Here is a 17,115-nt window from a genome sequence, read left to right as displayed (position 1 = left end):
TAAAGTCTCTGCTTAATTACAGATGGCAAAATAATTTCTTTAAAATGCAGAGGATTTTTGGAGGAAGATTAATCTTTCAAAACATGAAACGCATGCAGAGAGAAACAATAAAAGAGGTCCATTGTGGTGAAAAGTTTGCAAACTACTGACTTCACCCAACACTTTCACTTTACAACCCAGAAAAGGAAACCGACTGAGGTAGAGACTTGGCCTGGGTCACGTGGCTAGCTGGTGGCAGAGTCAGGGGGCACCTGTCCTCTATTTCCTGGACCAGTGCTTTTAAAACTCCCACACTAGAACATTATCAGTTTCCGTCCCTTAATCTGTTTCCGCTTCCTGGTTTTCTTAACATCATTGGATGGCACAGAGAGGCAGGAGGACACCACACCCAGAGGGAAGGAGAATGAAGCAGATACCCAAGAGCAGGAAAAGCTGGAGACCAGCGACACCCACTGCTCAGGCTGTGATGAGAAGCGCAAGTGTCCTGGGGAAATGATCTCAGGACAGGAGCTCAGGGGGATGGTGGGGATGACTGACAGAGGTGGCTGAAGGAAGTACACTGGACAAGAATAAAGATGACTTCTGTTTCCTGGAGGCAAGGTCTTCCTCATCAAAGGGGCATTGAGAATGGGAGACTCTTACTCTGCTGGCTCATGATGGCAAATCACCGGCCCTGTGGGGTGGGGTGAGTAGGCATGTGGTTTGGTAGAGAGACAGAAAAGATAAAGAGAAATAAACACAAAGGTGTAGAATGACCACCAGTTGTGCAGGGGACACACTTGCCTCTTGAGATTTCTAGGATTCTAGGAGCCCCCACTAGCTGGGATAGATTTTATCCCATTATCTCCACCCCAAACCCTAATCACCCAAAAGGCTTATTCTCATGAACAGTGTTCCCTACTCAGGGTATTTCTTTCTCTTTCTCCTCCCTTCACCCCCCAAAATCCTACAGGACTCTTTGACAAAATCCTACACTCAGCAATCAGAAATATTAATATTTTATAACATGTTGCCTCTCTTGGTGGGATTTCCTAACCCAAATGGAAAAATACAAATTCATTAACTGAGACAATTCAATTCTTTACAGTCTGATTCATGGAAGATTAAAGAAAGATAGGTCTTTAAAGCTCATCAAGTTCAATCTCCTCATTCTACAAAGAAGGAATCTGAGTTCTGGAGAAGGAAGTGGCTGGTTTTCGATCATATAGCCAGTTAGAAGCAGAGCCAGCTCTCTTTACCCTTTACTGTTGGATAGGAAAAGGTTCCTTTGCTTCAAGAAGTTTGTGACTGAAGAATTGCTGCAGGTAAGAGCAAGGTGGGATTGGGGTGAAAGACCTTCCCAAATCATTCCATATAAGTGGTTATCTACTAGGTTGTCCCCTGCCTTGGGCACCTAATGGTGGTTCCTAGAAATCTGAGCCAGAGCTGGGGAGCCTACAACAGGTAAGTAAGGTATCGTTACAGCCAGAGCCAAATATTGCAGAGGCCTTGCCCCATGTGTGCTTATGCTTCCAGTGGAGCAGCACCAACTGTCTGCAAACTCATTTTTAGATCTTTGAATTGACAGAACAGATCAAGAAGAAGGCATTTATTTGTCTCAAGTCTTAGATTTGGAGGAACATTCCAGTTCAGTAGTTTTCTTTTAGATAGTTTTCTCTGTTGGCTGCCTGTAAAATGCTGTATTCTTCATGGCTCCATTCCCCTCTTTTCACTTATACACTTCTTCTGACTAATCTCATCCATTCTCTCCCCTCATTTGATTATCTCCTGGCAGTTCCCCCTGAGCCCCAGATCTCTACATTGAATGGACATCTTCCCTCGGATGATGCACAATCTGTTAGACTCCATAACTTTCAGGGAGCCTTCATCAATTCTTTCTTCCGAGGCCTACCCTACACCTACCACCCTGACTGATCGATATCTTGTGATCTACTCTTATAGCACTCTGTGCCCACAATTTACTGATAAAATTTATGATGGTTAATTTTATGTTTCAACTTGACTGGGCCACTGTGTACCCAGATAATTGGTCAAAAATTATTCTGGGTGCTTTTGTGAGGGTGTTTTTAGATGAAATTAACATTCACATTGGTAGACTGAGTAAAACAGATTGCTCTCCATCATGTAAATGGACTTCATCCAGTCAGTTGAACTTTTGAATAGAAAAAAGGCTGACCCTAATGGCTAAAATAAACAACTCAGGAAACAACAGACATCGGTGAGGATGCGGAGAAAGGGGAGTCCTCTTACGCTGTTGGTGGGAATGCGAAATGGTGCAGCCACTCAGGAAAACAGTATGGAGGTTCCTCAAAAAGTTAAAAATAGAACTACCTTATGACCCAGCAATTGTACTACTTGTTTTTTATCCAAAGGATACAAACATAGTGATTTGAAGGGGCACATGCACCCCAATGTTTATAGCAGCAATGTCCACAATAACCAAAATATGGAAAGAGCCCAAGTGTCCATCACCAGATGAATGGATAAAGAAGATGTGGTATACATACATATATATATATATATATACACACACACACACACACACACACACACAGTGGAATATTAGTCATCAAAAAGAATGAAATCTTGCCATTTGCAATGACGTGGTTGGAACTAGAGTGTATTATGTTAAGCATGTAAGTCAGAGAAAGACAAATATATGATTTCACTCCTATGTAGAATTTAAGAAACAAAACAGATGTACATAGGGGAAGGAAAGGCAAAATAAAATAAGATAAAAAGAGAGAGGGAGGCAAAACATGAGACTCTTAACTCTAGGAAACAAACTGAGGGCTGCTGGAGGGGCAGTGGGTGGGGGATGGGGTAACTGGGTGATGGGCATTAAGGAGGGCACTTGATGTGATGAGCACTGAGTGTTATATGCAACTTATGAATCACCAAATTCTATGCCTGAAACTAATAACACACTATATGTTAACTAAATTGAATTTAAATAAAAAATTTTTAAAAAGGAAAAAGGCTGACCCTCCCCTGAGTAGGGGAGAATTCCCCTGCCTGATGGCCTTTAAACTGGGACATTGGCTCTTCCTGGTTCTACAACAGTCTGCTGGCTTTGGGACTTGAACTGAGACATCAATTCTGCAGATTTTGGACTTGCCAGCCTACATGGCCATGTGAGCCGGTTCCTAATAATAATTCTCATAAATCCTATTGATTCTGTTCCTCTGGAGAACCCTGACTAATACAATAGTTATTTATTTCACTGTTTTACTATGGGCTAAGCACAAACACATCCCAACTGCCCTTACTCCTCTATATACCTATTCATGATAAGTATTATTTCTATTTTATAGACAAGGAATCAGGCTCAGAGAGGGATGGTAGTGTGTTCCAGGTACTCTCATCCCAAAGTCCAGCACCATGCTGTACTGATAGGAATCATCAGTTTTCTGGTCACCTGTGTGTGACCCTCACCAAATGGGAGGTTTCTTTTCCTCTCTCTGCACTGCTGACACTCATTAGATTCCAAACCAAATATTTTAACTTTTCCTCCAAGTTGCTTTTGACAGACATTCCGGTCATCTAAGGAAGCAAGCTAGGGAAATTGAAGAGCATTAAAGATGCCAGATTTTGGATATGCTGTCAAGTGTTATTCTAGAATACTTAAAAAAAAAAAAAAAACTGATGGAAAGTTCCTACCACCACCCTCCTCAGTGCAATGCCTCATGCGTATCCACCATATTAATTTTTCCTCATCAAGATCTTCAAGTCTGTCCATTAATTAACTTTTAAATGTTAACCCAGAGGAGACAGAACTCCAACTTCATGATGAAGGTCAGTGGGAAATAGAATGCACTTCATTCATGCATTTATTCATCCATTCATCACTATTGAGTGGCTACCATTTGTCAAGTATTGGGCTAGGTATTGAGGTTGACAGATATTTCTAGATTATAGAGGATAATATGTTCCTATATGTTACCAGGTATACTTGATTTACAGAAATAGAAATGATATGAGATGCACTATACAAATGCAAGATTTTTTTAAGGAAATTTGAAGTGATTGGAGGTTTTTGAGTAATATTTAAAGTCTGACAGCATTCTGCAGAATGAATTAGAGAAATAAATGAGAGAGAGAGAGAAGGCAGGGACATATGTTAAGGAGCAATTGCAGTACGTTGGAGAATTTTGTAATTAGGCATAAATTAATGTTCTGGCCTCATGTACTGAAAATAGAAATGAAAAGGGGTTGCGGTGGGTGAAAAAGTATTACAAAGAATTTACAAGATGTGGTGACAAGCAGATGTAAAGGGAAGGGAGAAAAAGTGACTCTTGGGTTTTGAGTGGGGGTGGCTAGAAGAATGGAATTTGGAAGGAGGGAATGGTTTGGAGGAAAAAACCCTGTTTGAGATATACTGAGGTTGTGGGAATTTGGTCTCTGGAGGGGCTCCCTGGTGGGAGATGGATGAGGGGAATACAGGATCGCATAAACCATGCCTTCTTGTTCCATTCAAATACCGCTTTAGTTGATTCACAGGAATACTATATGATCATTTAAAGTGCTATATTTGGAGGGTGATGTATGGAATTGTTGAATCACTATATTGTACACCTAAAACTAATATAACACTGTATGCTAACTAACTGGAATTAAAACTTTTAAAAAGTTAAAAAAAATAAAAACATTTATATCTTCATTAAAAAAATAAAGTGATGTATTTGGAAGTATATTTATTAATATGAAATAAAGTTTGCTTATTAAGTGGAAAAAGCCAGTGAGGAGAGAAGTCTGGAAGGACTTACTCGACATGTTAGCAGTGGTTATCTCTGGGTGGTATGATTATGGGTGATTTTTCTTCCTTCTTTATGATTGGCATTTTAAAAATTTTAGCATAAATATGCTACTTTTGCCTTTATCTGGGACTGTTCCCAGGTCATGGATTGAACAGGATCTGCTGCTCCCTTCAGTCTCCTCCTGGGCTGGCGTCAGGGAGCTTCCCACAGCTCTCTTGCTGGAGAACACTCCCTCCTCATTGCAGGGTAATCAACGAAACTGCAGTGGCCACAGCTCAGCCATCCTCAGCAACCTTAGTCCTCTCCCCTGATAGCAAACTCCCAAAAATCAATATGCAGTGGGGAGGGGAGCAAGGACTTCTTGGGGCTATCAGGAGATAAGGTCATCCCTCAGCCTCACACTAGAAGGCATCCTCCTCTTTGAAGAAGTCATATTAGGAAGCCATATGGGGACAATTGGTGAGGGAGGTTTGGCCCTGTTGGGGAGAGACAGCTCAGAGCCTCCTTCTTCCAAATGGGCAAGGAGTCCTCTGAGTGGTCTTGGGTGGTCCTGCGCAATCTCTCTTTTCTCTCCCCATTACCCAGGAGCTCTCTGAAAGTGGAAACCTTTTTCTAGGCCTTCCTGATGCAACTGAATGAGCATGTGATTGGCATCCAAGGATGAGAATATACATTCTGGCTCCACCACCTACTAATCAAGTGTGTGCCAGGCATTGACACTCTATTTGTATTAACTCATTTAATCGTCATACCAATCCTAAGAGGCTGGTGAATATTATGTTAATATTTCTTCCAGAGTTGGGCCGTTGGAATGCTCTTCACTCCAACTGCGTCTGCAAAGTCCTCCAATGATCTTCACCCTGCCAACTCATGTATGTTTTCCTCATTTTACATCATCTCTCTGTGCATGTAAGCTGGCTAGTATCTCTTATTCAGCTTCCAAGATTCTCTCTGTTTCCCTCAACTCCCCAGCCCTAGATTTATCTGTTGTCTTTCAAAATCTAGTTCAGACTCCACATCTCTGGGAAACCATCTCTGATTCCTGCCTCTCTTCTCTCTAACCAATGACTCTCTCTCCTTTGTTACCTCCTGACATTATATTGTTGTACTTAACACATTATATTAATTTGTTTACCTATCTCTGTCCCCTGTTAGACAGAGAGCTCCTTGAAGGTTAAACCATACTCCATTGTTCTATTCCCAGTATGTTATATATGCTGGGTCCTCAATAAATTGCTTAAATGAATAAATTAATAACTGAATAAATTGATGAGGAAGGCCAGGCATCTGAACAGCTAATTTAATAAGTTTTCTAAGGAAAGACAAATGATGGTTGGAAATGGGACCAAGTGATAAAGGAACGTGGTTTCCTGTGTGTATTCATTTTACCTGGGAGGTGGCTAAGACCTGAGAAAAAGTGGTCTGGGGAGAGCGGAGAAGTTCTTAGGAAAGGGGAGAGCTAATCAGGTTTGCAGACTGAGGGGGAAAAGTTTGAAAAGAAAGAAACAAGGAATGTGTATAGGGAAATGGTTGAAGCAGGAGCATGTTAGAGAATGTCAGGATGGGCCCAAGAGGACAGGTGGAGGAAACAGCTGTGGACAGAGGAGAAGCCAGGGCTCTCTCCTCACCAGCTCGTCCTGCCACCTGCTCTTTCACTACTGTCCTCAGCTGGGATTCCTACCTCCTCAGTCACCAACATGTCCCCTACTACCTCAGCTGCCTGCCAGCCCTGCCAAGATCCGGCAGGGAGGAAACAGATGCTGCTTCTCCTCTCAGTAATTCCTGAACTCTGGTGGTGGCAGGATCACCACCCAGATGCTAATAAGTCCTCTCTTAGACCACAGAACAGAACCACCATGTGCCCTTGGTCCTCTTGCAGCTTCCCTAACCCCAGAGCTCCTTCCTTTGACTTGCTCTTTCTACTTATATCATGCCTTCCTTAGCTACCTAGGCCTGACTGAGAAGATATTGCAAGTGAAACCTTATTACTTTTACGTATATACTTACTGGGCATGAAATGGTCAAAGACAAACATTTACTTACTGTGTGAGTGTGTATGGTAGCAGTGGTCATGGGAGGGGTGGGTTCCAAAGGGAGAGAGTTTGTTTTTAGGTCAGATCTCAATCAGGAAGTTATCCACTCCAGCAAAGGCACTAAATAGATTGGGTCAGAAAACAAAGATGGGTCACCGAATGCTCAAAGAAGTGTAGAGTCCATTGAAGCTGCAGCTCCTTGCAATTTAAGAGAGAGAAGCTGTTCCAGAATAATAATCATGTAGGCAGACAGAATTTTACAGAGCTTTACATTCAATTGCTCATTTGACAAATATCTGAGTGTTTACTATAGGTCAGACACAGTATAGACACTAGAGATATAATACTCAAGGAAAGAGATCCACCACCCTCAGGGAGCTTACATCCAGTGTGGGGAGACCAAAAGTAAACATATGATATAAGTAAATGATATGTTTATCAGAAGGTGGTAAATACTATGGAAAGAAATAGAGTGAAGGTGTTGTGGTCAGCCTTCAAGATGGTGCCCAGTGATCCCACCTCCCTGTGTTTCCTCCCACACTAAATAGGTCTGGCCTATGTGACCAACAGGGTACTGCAGAAGGGATGGTGTGTGACTTTCAAGGCTAGGTTAAAATTGATGTTTTAGCTTTGGCTGGCTATCCCTTGGATTGCTTGTTCTGGGGGAAGCCAGCTGCCATGTCATAAGGCATACTCAAGTACCCTGGGAGACATCCATGTGGGGAGAAACTGAGTTCTCCTGCCCACAGCCAGGTGAATAAGCCATCTTAGAAACCAGCCCCAGTGAAACCTTCAGATGACTGCTGCAGCCTGGGGTGACGTGTGACTGCAACCTCATGGAACAGCCCAAGCCGGGACCCACCCAGCACTCCCAATTCCTGACCCACAGAAACTATGAGAGATAGGACATATCTGTTATTGCTTTAAGATGCTAAGTTTGGGGTAATTTGTTATGTAGTAATAGTTAACTAAGACAAAGGAGAACCAGGAATGACAGCAAGGTGGGTGGGGACTACAATTTTAAGTAGGATGGTCCAGGTAAGCCTCCTTGAAAAACGTGACACTTGAGCAGAGCTTTAAGAAAAATCTGGGAGATAGGCATGTATATAGCTGGAGGAAGAGCATCCCAGGCTGAGAAAACAGCCTGTACCAAGGCCTGTGGAGAGAATGTGCTGTAAGATTTGAGGAACATAGTAAGGACTGTGTGGAGTGGAGAGAGAAGGAGCAAAGTCGAAGGTAAGATTGGAGAGGTGATAGGGGAGGGGCAGTGGCTGATCATAAGAAAAGAGAAATGACTACTGGCTATAGCTCCATAGAAGTCATTGTGTGTCCATAGAAGATCCCGAGGAAAGTAGTTTCAGTGATCTAAAGGAGATGAACGCCTGCTTGAAGTGGGTTTACGAGATAATGGGAGAAAGAAATTGGAGGCAGCAACTCTTTCAATTAGTTTTGTTGTAAAGGGGAACAGAGAAAAGGGATGTAGCTGCGGAAGGAAGTGGGTTCAAGGAAAGATTTATTTTTTAGATGGGAGAGTAACAGCACATGGGCATTCTGTCAATAGAGGGTAGGGAGACAGGGACAGGGAGAACTTCTGGAGCACTGTGTTAGAATAGGTAAAAGGGTATGGGATTGAAGGTCCAAGTGGAGGAGCTGGGCTTGGAGACAAGACAGAGGGTTCATCTACACTGAAGTCAGAAAGGCAGAGTATACACAATAGATTTGGGTAGGCAGGCCAATGTGCTGGCAGCAACTCTTGTCTGATTGATTCTTTTTGCTCATAGGGGGAAGTCAACAATTTTCTTGGCAATACATGGATAAAAACTGTGCATGAAGTGAACCAGCGTATAATAAAGGCAAGAGAAGAAAGACACATCTCAGTATGGCCTCTTATTTAGAAAAAATGGCACATAGAAGAGAATCTACGTAACTAGAATAAGAGAATTATGAATTGGACAAGAACACAGGTCATTCTCTCAGCCAGACCTGAGGATTTTTACCAGTATCATAGCAAGTCTACTTTATATCCTTTGCAGTTTGTGTATACATTTATGTGTGCATTATCCATATGGTAAAATGTAGGAAATTCTAATTCCAGAATGTGAGCTTAGTCATTCTTAATTCTTCCATTTTCATAAAGTCCTGAAGTAAAAAGACTTTTTTAGTTCTGGTTACAGAGCGATATCTGGATTGTATGGACCTTACCTGACTTTTGAAATCAATATGCAGGTGTCCAAAATGGTCAGAACCTGGCAAAGACGGAGACACCCTTGAAGTTTTACTATCAGCGATATCATACTCTACATCATTATGCAATGTTATGCTCAAAACCATCCCTCCCCTCACCCTATACAGTATCCTTGGTTTGACTTGGTACACCTGCTTGTCCTTTTTCTCCAGGTAAAGTGTTTCAGTTTGGGACATTAAAAATTATCACTGGTTTTCACTGTTGCAGATATTAAAATAAGAACCAGCTCCAACTGGTCCTGGTCCTCTTCCTTGAGGCTCCTTAAGCCCACACTCAGAAACCACGACCAGCTGCCCTCAAAGTTCTGACATGCTCTGATATGCTTGAGCTCCTTAAATGGGCAGGCCCGCTCAGCTCCTCCACCCTGGACCCTCCTACACTTGCTTTGTGCTATAAACTGAGGGGAGGATAATTCTTAATTAAGACCCATCTAGGATAAGTTAAATAGTCTGCTGATTTTCCCTGAAATACCATGAGTTATTTTCAAATCTCCTTACATGGCACTGGGGGAGGTTGGTGGAGAAAGGGATGGGAAGAGTGTTTGACTCAAGTGTGAGAATTGTTCTGCAATAGAGAATAAAAAAAAAAAAAGATTCCTTCTGTATGTGACTTCCATTCAAACACAAAGCTTTTCTTTATTTAAGAAAAAAAAAAAATCCTTAATGTGCTAACAATTGTGCATTACCAAAGCCCTCAAATTAAATTGCAAGAGAATTGAGAAAATAGGGCTATTAAAATATTTGGCTTATTTAGTGAAGTTGAATGAGGAGAAAAAAAAAGACTATTGCAGTTTCCTCCTGCCTTTTACCCTCACCCACACTTCTTTCTCCATCTCTGTCTCTATCTCTGCTTTCTCTTTCTCTCTCTGTCTTGCTCTGTCTCTCAATCACACTGACAGGGAAAATAGCTTTAGAAAATGATATGAAGGTACCTTGGGAACAATGTCCTGCCACAGCTTTAACTGACCACCATATGGACCCTCAGATGGAGTGTAGGGTTTGTCCTTTATCCTGCTCCGCTCCTCCCTTTCAAATCATTCCAGTTGGAATCATTCAATCCATATGTATTGAGTTCCTACTATGCTCAAAGCACTATGATCTGTAATTTGGGGCAAGGAAAGGCTTAAATAATTGAAACACAGTCTCTTTAGAAGAAAACAATTTTACATGAAATAAGTAATGCACTAGACTTAACAAGTCTATAATTTTTTTAAGATGCTGTATTATAATGAAGGAGAGGAGAATAAAGATTTTTCCTTTGCCTGCTATTTGCCAGGCACTGTGCTCTAGAGGCTTTATCTCTTTCATTGACTCTTCACATCAAAACCATGTCATAGATATAGCCCATCTTATAGTTAGGGAAAGTAAGTCTTGGAAAGAATGAGGAACCCACCCAAGGCTGCACAGATGGTATGGAAGGACGGGTCACTTTCAGTAAGAATAGATGAATATGCCAGAATTTTAAGAATTGATAGGCAAGAGAGGGGAGAGCAACTTAGGTTGAGCCTAGAAGCCAGACCAGAAGCAGTGGAAGGCTGGGCTGGCAGGACTCAAGGAACAAAGTCAAAAGCCATCCTACACACAATGCAATGAACCATTATGGGACAGAGTTCTGAGCTTGCTGGGAAACACAGGAGAGTAGGTCCATGACTCCTGAGGGAAAAGAGTCTCATACTCACCACCATCCAACATCTATTAAAAGCTAGACCAGCAGACCTTATTGAACTGGCTGCCTGAAGAACTGTTTTTATTGAACTGAGCTTTGGTGTGGTCACCCCTAATGAGTTCCACCCCAGCACCTACCTTAAGAATTGTTGCTGTTGGGGCACCTGGATGGCTCAGTGGGTTAAGCGTCTGCCTTCAGCTCAGGTCATGATCCCAGGGTCCTGGGATCCAGCCCTGCATCAGGCCCCTTGCTCAGCGGGAAGCCTGCCTCTCCCTCTTCCTCTGCCTGACGCTCCCTCTGCTTTGCTCTCTCTCTCTCACTCTCTCTCTCTCTGTGTCAAATAAATAAAATCTTAAAAAAAAAAGAATTGTTGCTGTTGGTGAGGGCCTTTGTGATTACATCACACAGGATCTTCTTTAGGACATTCTTTCAGAAACTTTTTCTTTCTGGTTTTAGTAACAGGAATAGGTTCGTATGGCTTGTTTGTATCTCATGACCCCTGTGACTTGGGAATTTGATTTACTCTCCTCTTTCTGAATGATCTCTGGCAAGCTTGGACCAACTGAGGGTCCCCTAGTACCCAAGAGTTGGGGCTTTTAGGGATATACACTTGTATCCCCCTTATTACCACCCTTGTTTTTCCTTTCTTTTATTCATCTACTTTTAATTTAATATTTTAAATTAATTTATTATCTTGATCAACTATATCTCTACCGGCACCTTAAATCCTTTTCTAGAACAGGGAAGAGAAGGAGGAAAGGAGGAGGTAAGGAGAACAGTCAGAGACCACTAAAAGTCAGAACAGACTGCCAATCCTTAATAATCACAGGGTGATGAATAATGTAAAGCAAAGCAGAAGTCAAAAATAGAAACTGAATCAGGGCACAGCATCAGAGCTAGTCAATTGTGGGAGCCATGAAGCAAGATGGGCATTTAGGAGGAGCTCCAGAGAGCACAGGGTCCTGTTTGAACCATGAGCAAGGACTGTTTGACCCTACCCAGATTTCCAAGTGTGGCAAGAGAAGAAAGGGGAAAATAAATGAAATGTCATTCTTGTATTGCTTATTATTAATAATGGTTTGGAAATGCCAGATCACTAATATTATCCTTGGATTATGCTTCTGCTTGTGATAGAGTCAGTGATTTTGTTAGCCCCACGGTATTGAAATGTTAATATTTATATAACCCAGAAGTGCTCAAATTCTCTGACCTTTAATCCCCAAATAACATTAGCTTGAGCCCCTGTCCTCTATGGCTGCAGAAGTCCAGCCTTTTATCAGTCTCACCTTCTCAAGCACCTCCAGTGGTCAGTGACAAAAGCTTACTTGTTCCATAAATCCTGTTTGTCACATGTCATCTCAACCAAAGTCCTTGCTCTAGACTGTCAAGGGGTTAAGACCCTGCTTTCACCTCTTGTCATCTTGTAACTTGATTCTCCAGGAGTAGCAGCTCACTCCACATACTGTACCTTAAGTGTGACATAATCATATTCTTTAACCCTCTAAATATGGCTAACACTGGTCTGAATGTGTAATAAATGCCCTTGGGACAAGGGACATACAACAGAGTAGCTAACAGATATCATTACATCTCCATGTTCGGAACCTGGGCCCCCTCTCCAGCAGACCCAGAATTCTTCCCTTCTTCAGTGCGAAGCCCACCTCATTTCCTTGTCTCTGTGTCTTCCATCCTCATACAAGGTATATCATGGCCCCTGTTTGTGACCAAAAATGGCCTGTTTGGTACTAAGTAAAACCAATGGCATACCACCCACCAAGTCCTGACCTTCTCCAACTTGTTGTCTGGTGTGCAGCAAAGAAGCAATCAGGCCTATGTGTCACACTTGCTGAAACCTGGTCTCTTGGCCTTAGAGTGCAGGTGCTCGAGCAAACCCCACCCGTGCCTTTCACACATGCACAATTTTCAGAATGCATAGCTCGAATGCAAGTGTAGAAGAAACTGTCCTAATACTGTGGGTAATAGATTACACTCCGGAAAACAGATCTAAGTAGCATACTTAACGTGTGTGAAGCAGGCTTCCCCGAGGACAATGAGTGGATACTTCCCTCTCCTCGACCACTTGATCACTAAGAAGACCCTCTCAGAACGAGAGGAAGGTACTCTCAAGCACACTTCAGCTCCCCCACTCAGGAGTGCAGACACTGCTTCAAGTCCCCAGATGGCAGCGTCCAGCTCCATCAGCCTTAGGATCCATTCTTTACTTGGCAGTTTATTACCCCTTTATGACTCCTTCATTGCATGTATTCCTGATTCTGGTTCTAACATTATTCAATGCAGCAAAACATCTTATACATAAAACATGAATATATGGTAATGTCCAAATCTACCTGCAAACTAAGTAATTATCACCATAAGCAGTACAGTGGTGCTTGTGATGTGTTGTCATTTATGCTTTCTCAATGGAAACTTGATCGTTTTAGCTTAAGACTGTGTCTCTGTATATAGTCGGTTGAACATGAAAATAAGTAACTGTTTTCTTTCTTTCTTTATTTTATTTATTTATTTATTTATTTATTTTTAAAGATTTATTTATTTATTTGAGAGAAAGAGAGCATGAGAGGGGGAGAGTCAGAGGGAGAAGCAGACCCCCAGCTGAGCAGGGAGCCTGATGTGGGACTCGATCCCAGGACTCCAGGATCATGACCTGAGCTGAAGGCAGTCGCTTAACCAACTGAGCCACCCAGGCGCCCAAGTAACTGTTTTCTAACCTTCATAACAGTTAGTGACTGAGTAATGGATCAATCCCTGGAAGAGTGAGTCACTCTAGTTAGCCTAAAGATTCAAATAACTATGTGAGTTGAGTTGGCATGAGTCAGCCTTTGAAAGCTTGGATACTCCAAAGGTACTGATAAAATGGGCCCTGTGAAGCTGAGAACCACACTCCATATTCCTGATGAGCTCACACAGTGCAGCCATGGCATGAGAACCTTTCTGAGCCATCACTTGACCTCTCTCTCTTTGACATCTCTTCAACAATAGGAGCACTCAGGTGCCGGTTAAGGATATTTTTCACAAAATAACAAGAAGGACCTTTTCATCAAATGTGGTTTGGCTGAATAATACTCTCAGTTGCAGAATGCCCTAAGATTTATTTTCAGCTCTTGACCACTTGCTGCTGTTGTGGTTAGCCATCAATTATTGAGTTCTTGCTAAGTGTCAGTCTCTGTGATAAGCTATTTGTGTATCTCTAATCTTTAAGAAAATCCCAGGAGGGGGGCATTATTTTCCCATTTTATAGATGATAACATGCAAGTTCATAAAGTTTACATGTCTTGTCTGAGGTCACATTGAAGTAAGTGGCAAAACTGGGATGCAAATACACATCTGTCTAGCTCCAAAGCTTTCTCTTTTTCTTATTTCTTTTCTGAGTATTTCCTACCAGCTTTCAGAAAATAGATGCTAGTAGCCATGTGTATAAATAAAAATGCAATAAAGAGAGATATCACATAGTAATTTGAACAGGGGAAGTTTAATATGAGGAAATATTAACTATAACAGGGGGTTGGAATAACAAGGACTTGCCTAAGTAAAGAAGCCCTCTTACAACTCAATAAGAAGAAGAAACACAACTCATTTTTTTTAATGGGCAAAGGATTTGAATAGGTATTTCACCAAAGAAGATATATGAATGGCTAATAAGCACCTGGAAAGATGCCCAACATCACTAGTCATTAGGAAAATGTAAATTGAAACCACAATGAGATACCACTTCATATCACTAGAATGTTTATATAATAAAGACAGATAATATCAAGTGTTGGCAAGGATGTGGAGAAACTGGAACCCTCATACATTGCTGGTAGGAATGTAAAATGGTTCAGCTATCTTGAAAAACCGTGTGGCAGTTTCTTAAATAGTGAAAAAACCTTACCATATAACCCAATGATTCCACTCCTAGGTATTTACGCAAGAGAAAAGAAAATATACGTGTATACAGACATGAACATGAATACTCAGAGTAGCATTATTCATAACAGCCAAAATCTTGAAACAGCTCAAATGAATTGTGAATAAGTAATTACACGGGATAGATACATAGAGTAGGCCATTATTCAGCCATAAAAAGGAATGAAGTACTGAAACATGCTCGACACGGATGAGCTTTGAAAACATTATGCTAAGTGAAAGAAGCAAGAGCCACATATTGTATGATTCCATTCCTATGAAATTTCTAGAACTGACAAATCCAAAGAGACTGAAAGTAGATTAGTGGTTGCTTGGGGCTGGGGGAGAGAATGGGGACTGGCTGAAAATGGGTATGAGGGATTTTATGGGGGGATGGAAATGTTGATAAAATTGCATTGTATTCTGGCTGTATAGCTCTGTAAATGCACTAAGAATTATTGAATTGCACACTTAAAATGGGTAATATAATTTTTTAAAGAAGTAAAGGACACTCTAAAGAATACAGGCAGAGCAGATATAAGGAGCAGCCACTACATCTGGGGCTCAGAGCCCCCAGAGAAGAGCACTCTCCACACGACAGATTCCATACCCCAATCCTCTCCTCCAGCCACCTGCCCCTCCTCCAACTTCAAAGACATTTGAAGCACTTGAAACTGAATTCCAATTTCCCACCTCTTTACCCGTGACCTTCTTTTCCTTTTTTCCCTACAGGTGAATGGTCCCCTTCTCTGATCTCAAAGCTGGCCATGTGCTCTGCATCCCACCTGCACTGTCCTGGCTCAGCTCCACGCTTACTCCCCATCCCTTAAGAGTCGTCTTTCCCCACTACTGTCTGCAACATGTCAAAATGCTCACACCTCTTCCACCTGAAGAAAAGGAGAACACCCTCTATAATTCTGCAATTCCTCTGAACTACTTTTTATCTTCTTTCCTTCTTCCTATCTTCTCAAAAGAATAGTTGGCAACTAATTTCCACTCTTCTCCCATTTATGTGTCAACTCACAGCAATAAAGATCCTGCCTCCACTCCTTCAACTATTGCTCTCTGAAAATAAAAAAAATGACCTCTTCCTAAACTCCCAATCAGATAGATTCTTTCTTTTACACCTCATACTATGTGGCCTCTCTAACCACTACCTTCCAGAAGCTCTCTTCTCTCTGGGCGTCTGAGACCCCAGCTTCTCCTGATAGTTGCCATGCCACCATGAGAAGAAGACTCTCTTCTCAGTTTCCTGCTGACTCTTCCTCTGCCTGGTGCTCCCTAATATTCTGACCTAAGCCCTATTCTCTTCTCAGACTCCACTCCCTCCCTGGGCAATGTCTTCACTCACTCTCATGGCTTCATCAACCACCTCAGAGCTGGTAGCTCTGCAATCTCTTGGAGTCAGGGATCCTATTGTTTTCTACATCTCTTTCTCTGGTGGTAACCCAAAACCTGCTCCTCCTCCAGGGCTCCCTTCTCAGTAAATGTCACCACAATCTATATAGTTATTGAGCCAGAAATCTTGGAGACATCCTTGTCTTCTTTTTCTCCCTCACTCCCCATAATCAAATTACTAAACTGTATTGCTTTTACAGTACCGTTCATTAATCCCTCTTTATAACTGACCCCTCCTTTCTATCCTTAGTGCCACTTGTAGTGTGCGTGTGTGTGTTTTCTTTTAAAGCCAGACATGGAATTATCATCACTGGGCATGAGGACCCTGAAACTGGAACCCCTTTGGTAACCCTCTGTTCTGAGTCAGGATTTGTCATAGAACAAGAATCATAAATTCAGTCTACAGGACCCACGCAGGTCACCCTCAGCAGTAAAGCTGCGGAGATGTGTAGACAGGGGAGAGGAGGGGACAGAGGTGAACTGGCGAACACATGCCCTGTCTGACGGCAGTGATACTATTCTGCTTCAGTCAACTGCACTGTGGAAATGCAGGCCGAGCATCGACAAATATTCTAATTTCCCCCCAAAGCTAGAAATTTGGATTTTTTTAAATCTAAAATCTTCCCTGTTCAATGTTGCAAACAAATTCAAAATACCTTTTAAAACATCACATAGTCAAACAAAGCACATCTACAGGACTGATATGACTTGCTTATGAGTTCCACCTTAGAAGGTTTTCTATCTGAGGAGGGACACGGTAGAAATGGTGTTTGGGGAAGATGTTTCTGGCAGCAGTGTGCACAGTCCCAACTGCAAGGAGAGGGTGAAGACAGGGAAAACTAGCTGCAAACCCAGGTATGGAGAGGAATGAATCTGGACTAGGGGGATGGTAGTACAGACAGCATGCCTGGAGCGCTCTGTGCATCATAAATCAACTGAACAAGACCCAACCAGAGATGAGGTCTCGGTGGCACCATTTTGCAAAGGAATCCAGTGCAGTCTGAGTGCCTGCCTCCATTTCAAAGTCCACTCATCTACTGACATTTGCCTGCATTCCTCAGCCCCGTCCCATCCTCTTGAGGCGCCTCAGGGACCTCGGCACTGTCCATAT

This window comes from Mirounga leonina, unplaced genomic scaffold (genome assembly GCF_011800145.1).
Source record: "Mirounga leonina isolate KUSES-001 unplaced genomic scaffold, KU_Mleo_1.0 Mir_493, whole genome shotgun sequence".
In the NCBI taxonomy this organism is placed as follows: Eukaryota; Metazoa; Chordata; class Mammalia; order Carnivora; family Phocidae; genus Mirounga; species Mirounga leonina.
The sequence above is the reverse complement of the archived record's forward strand: the minus strand, read 5'-3'. Positions refer to the sequence as shown.